Source organism: Rhinopithecus bieti, unplaced genomic scaffold (assembly GCF_001698545.2).
Source record: "Rhinopithecus bieti isolate Rb0 unplaced genomic scaffold, ASM169854v2 scaffold_7509, whole genome shotgun sequence".
NCBI lineage: Eukaryota > Metazoa > Chordata > Mammalia > Primates > Cercopithecidae > Rhinopithecus > Rhinopithecus bieti.
The window spans coordinates 4,206,660-4,213,051 of record NW_016805750.1 but is presented as its reverse complement, the minus strand read 5'-3'; the positions used below and the strand labels follow the sequence as shown (position 1 = coordinate 4,213,051).

Sequence of the window (6,392 nt, the reverse complement as noted above, 5' to 3'; positions counted from 1 at the left end):
CGCCACCCCCCCCCCCCACACAGTGCTGACCAGCTTCAGTGCCAGGTCGCCCACAACTCTGGGCAGCAGCTATGGCTTTTCTTCATTTTCTACTCCTTCTGGCAAGCCAGCTTTCTAGATCTACATCCACATCAGGCAAAAATGCAAACACTTTACTCTTGGCTTCTTCAGTACTACTTCTTCCCTTCTTCCTAACAATACTCTGCCCTATGGCATCAGCTTTTTTCTCTTTGCTACTAGCTGTCTCTTACTGCCCTCACAGCAGAAAATGCATTCCATGGCCATTCCAACAATGACGGCTACCCTGGCTCCCAAAGGCCCGTGGTCCTTTAGCCACTCTCCCTTAAACAGTCTCTCAAAATACTAGTTCTATTTCATCTTTCTCAGGTAGAAGGAACAAAAGTCTTTTTAGATCTCTTCGCTCAGCTGTAAGTCACTAAAGAAGAGACCAATGGGGAACAATTTGTTCCCTTAGAAAACCCTTTGTGACTTCCTAAGTTGCTTTATTGTCTTAGAATTCCACATTTTTAGGCCAAGGGGAGCTGGGGCTCTTCATGTGACTACCGATTTCCCTTTAAGGTGATTAACTTAAGGCCTTATTTCTGTCAGTTCAATGGTTAAATGCAAATTGGTTAAATAACAAGTTTAATAATAGGAATCCCCAAACATTCAATTTTCTGAACATGATACGGCTCTCTACTGTACATCTAAGGTCTCCTTCTCCATGAAATGTAACACCCATGTAGGCTGACTGATCATCTGGAGGTTAACAAGTGAATGTTTGTTGAAGAGACTTTGCACACCCATAGGGTTATGAAGGTGACTCATGTTATCTCTCTTCTACTTAATGATATAAGCGAAGTGACACAGACCAGTGCAAATTGCTCCCTGTGGATATTTCAGTGTGTACCTTAAAAAGAAAGTGAAATGAAGAAAAGGAGGAGTTCATCTTAATTCAAGAAAAAGACTAATACAAAAGAATCTGACAAAACATTCAGATTTTTAAAGCTGTGTCTGCTCAGGCATTAAGAGCTAATGGAAATTTGCAGCAGATGCTCCAATTTTCCCTGAACATTTATGTAAGTATCTCATTTTAAAGGCTGCATACATTTGGGGATAAGTACAGTAATGGCAGCTATAAAACAGATATGACAACATAAAATATGTCAGGAAACACCTGAAAAATCAGTTTGGGTCCACAGCAAAACCAATGCACAGGTTAATCTCATAAAAACGAGTCTCTGTTTAAAAAAAAAAATATTTAAAACAGCTCATAATGAAGTATACACAGAGGGGAAGCTACTGTAAGTCCCACTCTTCCAATTTTCACAAAAATTTTACTTAGACCACTAATGCAGAAAATACATATATGTATGATTATGTATGTGAGTGTGTGACACACACACACACACATGAGATTGCCTGTCAAGTGAAGTAAATCTGAACAAAAGAGATGAAATAAGGAGTACACATACAATGTCAGTGGCTCAATAGTGATGACAACATAAACTATGACAATCTGCATACTCTCCTTGGCCTCCAAGAGATCCACGTAAAACAATTACCTTGGTGACAGTACAGTGGTAGGGTGGAGAGGATGAGAATAAAGTAAGAATGACTAATTCTGTATTTAAAGTTGAATGATGAGTACCTAGGAATTCACTGTTCTTTCTACTTATATAAATGTTTAACATTTTCATAATAAAAGGTTAACAACTCATAATAAAGTATACACAGAGGGCAAGTTACCTTATGGCCAACTCTTCAAATTTCTTGATTACTTAGAATCCCAGAAATTTTACTTAGACCACTAATGCAGAAATACAAATATGTGTGTGCATGTAACAAATTGTTACACGCAAGACAAGACGCAAGGCAAAGTATCAGGAAAAATTTTATATTCTTAATACTTGTAGTTTAAAACTGAGTTGAATGGATAAGGCAAACATTTGGAAGTTAAAAAGTAACCGCGTTTAAACAATGCAATAGTACACAAGGTAAAATAAAAGGCAACAGTCAATGACTAAATCCCGAAAGAGACTGAAGAGCTCCTTTGGGCTAGCAAGGTAAGCAAAAGCTTCATGGAGAGGTTAAAATGTCCACTGGTTCCCAAAGGATGGGTAGCATGCCAGACATCATCCATTTGCCCTCCAGGCTCACTGTATCCTCCTTTCCATTCTGCTCTGTGTCAGAGGGATTACATCACTAGGCTCCCCTACCCTCTGCTTTCTGGTTGAGGTCAGCCAATGAAGAACCATGACAGATCAGAGGGAGGTAGCATAGTGAGATCAGAATATTCATTGTCCCGGTTCTCTATCTCTAGGTCACCTTGGATTGGCCATGTTCCTCAATAGAAGGCTATTTCTTTCCAGGTAGGCTGCTCTCCAAGACCCTTCTTCCGATTCTGATACCTCTCCCTCTCCTAATGCTGCTAGCTCCAGATAACTGCATTATGCTGTGGTTTGCTTATTGAAGTCCAACACCTTTATTACTAGTATCTTTGTAAATATACCTTCCTTGAATTATCCTCATTTCAACGTGCCATGTGCTTCCTTGGAATACTGCTGATACAAGTTGACACAGGGTAGCAGTGACCAGAAAAGCAGCCATGACATGACTATATTTTTAGAAGTGAGAATAAGCATGCTATCTGGGGGTGAGTGAAAAGATCGATACGGCTGAATACGAAAGTTCACTAGGAGGAAAGAAGATGACAGGCATTAGCAAAACAGGAGATTTCTTGTTTGGAATTTCTTGTTTTGGACATAACAACATTACAGTAAATATATTAAATTGTTACAAATAAATAAGTAATAAACTAAAGTTTTATCCCAAATCAGAAAAGTTCTATAACCCTTTCCACCAACTCTCTCAAATCTTTCCTTGACAACAGTATTCCACAGGCAAACGCTTCTAATGAATATCTTTCTCACAAAAAGTTAGGAGCCAAATTATTTCAGTTGTCTTCGTTTCCTTATAATTTGCTATTTGGTGATTTGTGTACCTAATTAGTTCCTTATAGTTACAGTAGTATGGTTATCATGAGTAAAATCAAGGTGAACAATTTATGTGGGCCTGGAGAAAAGGCTATAATTTTCTGTGTATATATGAAGAACAGTACAATACAATACAAAAGAACCTTCTCTTTCAGAATAAGAATTTTTTTCCAAAATGAAAAAAAAAAAAAATTGTGCTATAGAAGTAATGGCCAATAAATTCCCCATTCTTCTACATTATTGTAATTCTAAAATATGACACATTTATTTTGCTCCAGCCAAAAGAAGGCAGGGGACATAAGCTCAAGGGTCCCTCCCCTAAAGTGCCCTCAATTAGCTGTGTGACCTTAGGCAAGTCACTGTCTCTGTGAGTTTTAGATTGCTCAGATGTAAAACAAGAGGGTGAAGCTAGATGAACTTTCAGGTCCCTGAATTATAAACTGTCTATAAAGTTACCTGGAAACTGCTTACACATTATTTATAGATTTAACTCACTATATTGGCTATAATTTATCTGAGTTAAAATCTTCTGAGCCCAAGGTAATTATTAATTACCACTAAGAAAAAAATGAGTATAAATATCACAAGTATATGGAGTTTCATAGTCTAGAGTTTCTTAGTTGGCACATAGCCTGAGAGAATATTCTAATTTGGCAGCTGCAATGAAGACATAAGGTCTAACTAACATTAACCAATATTCAGATTTACTATCATTTATTGAGCACCTATAATGTGCCAACCAGAGTGCTGGAGACTACAAAAAAGACTGAGGAAATCCTCGCCCATGAGGTGCAAGTCTAGGGAGTAATGCCTCTGTAGATTTTGTGTAATACTCAAATTTTGTGTATTTTTTTTTGCAGATGAGGAACCTGAGACTCACAGACACAAAGTGGTAACTGGTTTAAGAACAGGAATCCAGGCCGATCTCATTCTAAAGCCATGCTTTCTCTAATACACCAATTTTCCTCTTAATTCTCAATGAGAATAAACATGTACAAAATATCAATACTGAAAAGAGTAACAGCTCCTTACAGTGAGGCTCTATCAAATATGTTAGTGGTATCTGATCCTCATAACTCTTTGGGACAGGCTAGGTGGGTGTTATACAATCTTATAAATAAGGAAACACTCAGTGTGGTTTAAGTGACTTACCCAAGGTTACATGGCTGTTAAGTGGCAGAGCCAGTGTCTTTCAAATCAATTCCTGAAATTAACACAGTCCCTTGGATCAATCTTCAAAATCCAGCTGTGGCCAAGAACGAAAGTATATAGTATCAAAACATTTCTCTTTCTTGGTGAAACAAAGTAACGATTTTTTTTGGCAGTGAAAAATGTCTCAATATTCCATGTAAAAAGAAATTCAGAGGAATGTTCATGCAACCCCATTACGTAATGCAAATTTAAATAATTTATCTAACAAGCCGACTTGAGGGTTTTGCAGAAGTTAGGAAAAAATAGCTCTGGAAACTTCTCCCAATAATTGTGTATTTTGTTTTACCTCAGAATTTACGTACTAGACTCCACACGATTGCTTTTACTGACACGATTTTCTAATGAAAATGGAACAATAAATTGCACATTGCTATTTTAATCTAAACTAAAAACACAATCTAAAGAGTGATTCTGCAAATTTTGCAAGCACAATAGGCAGAAAACAGGGTAAAAGACATGACACAGTGGTGTGACCTATATATCTTCTAATGCAGTTTCCTACTCTGGTCCTACATTTCTTTGCCACTGTTTCTTATACTGGCTAGAATAAATCTAAAAGATAAAAAAAATGCTTATTCGTTTCACCTACAATGCAACTACCTTATCGATTACGGTTAAGTAAAATAGCTCACTGCCAGGGCAGAAAAAACATCTTTAGGGCTCCCCTGAAGTTAATTTTCAACGAGTTAGTGAGGTAAAGGAATGAAGGGCCAGGCTTTCTTTTAATCAATAACGCAACCCATACTCTGAGTGAGAGCAGAGTACTGGAGGAAGTGCAAACTCAAAGAGGTGATAAATCCAGTAATTGCCTGAGAAGAGCGATGCAGACTGATAGCAAATTACAGCCCACTGCAGAAACTTAAAAAGACCGCCTTGGGGTTGGGAAAGTGGCCTCCACCTTATTAATCATCCCGGCCTTCTACACAAACCATTCATTCCGATGCCCCCAGGTCTTAAGAGGTGGGAACTTTCCCTGATGGTCTCCGTGATCTCTGGAGATATAATTCTATCTCCAGAGGACGGTAATAAATGCAGAAGACCAGGACCGCATTTCCGTACTACCTTTTTCTACAACACGCACTGGCTAAAGGACTGAGGGGAATGAGGGGGCTTAGAAAATTAATCAAAAGATGCTGGGGTCCATCCCGGCTGGCCTAAACGATCTCACGTCTGCAGAAGGAAGCAACGCCTGCGGGCGGGCCTACAGGCGGGCCGGGCTGGTGACAGTATGCGGGGAGCAGCGGGTTCCCCCCACCCCCAGCTGCAGGGCAAGCCCGGGGTCTCCGCAGGCCTTGCTGCACAGAAGACAGAAACCGGACACGGAACTTGGGGATTGTGGCTAGCACCGGGAGGGGCTCGGCCGGCTGAGGAGGAAGCGAGCGCCGGCAGAGGCCTGAGGGGAGGATGCACATGGCCGGCGGCGGCACTAACAGCGGGCGGAGGGGCGGCCCCGGGGCGCGGTACCTGCGGTCAGGCGGCGGCTGCTGCTTCCGCGAGCCTCGTTTGGCCAGCCAGGACCCGGCCGTGCCCTCACCCTCGTCCTTGCCCACCTCTCTCCCGGCTCTTTTCCCTCTTTTCCCCCGCTTTCCCCCTCCTCATCCGGAGCTCCAAAATGGCGGCGCTGGGGATGGATCACGTGAGCCGCGAGTGGGTCAGGTGACCCGAATGGCGGGCAGCGGGGGCGGGGCGAGGCTCAGGCCCCGCCCACGAGCGTCCCGGGCCGCCGAGGCTGGACCGGCGAGTAGGAGGCTCTCTAGCCAGCTTAGCCCCTTGCAAATCTCGGCTCTCAGGCGGGGTTCGGGCCCAGTTGTCTGGCTCTCACGGCCCCTTCCAGACGTCTAGGTTTAGAAGTCACCGTGTATTCACTTTGGCATCTCCCGATGTCGCCTAAATCCGCTCTGGGCTAGCCTTATCACCCCACTCACACCGCAATTGGTTTTCAACAATGGGCATTGGTTTTTTTTTTCTTTAGACTTGTGCTTCTAGATTTGTATTAGTTCTTTTGGTAGGACTGTACATTTTGAGGTGTTCTTGGCTAAAATATAGAGGTCTTAGCCAGATTCGCAGCTTGGCTTTAAGGGGTGCCTGTTAAGGACAAGAGCTGGGGGGAAAATCTCTTTGCTTGAGAGATTCAGGATTTTCAGGGTTTGTAGGACCAGACCCAGTAACACAACCTCAGCCCTC

General features: G+C 42.0%; 1 protein-coding gene across 2 annotated transcripts in view; it reads right to left on the bottom strand.

Moving 5' to 3' along the window:
- Positions 1-5,856, bottom strand: part of ZNF507 (zinc finger protein 507) — a 42,124-nt gene extending 36,268 nt beyond the window's left edge. The window contains exons 1-2 of one of the 2 annotated variants that reach the window (XM_017873610.1): positions 5,673-5,848; positions 4,149-4,242 (exon numbers count right to left, since the gene is read on the bottom strand). The gene's annotated coding sequence lies outside the window, so the exon portion shown is untranslated. Of the gene's footprint in view, positions 1-4,148; positions 4,243-5,672 lie in introns of both variants that reach the window. The other variant, XM_017873611.1, reaches the window with a different exon arrangement.
- Positions 5,857-6,392: the final 536 nt, after the last annotated feature.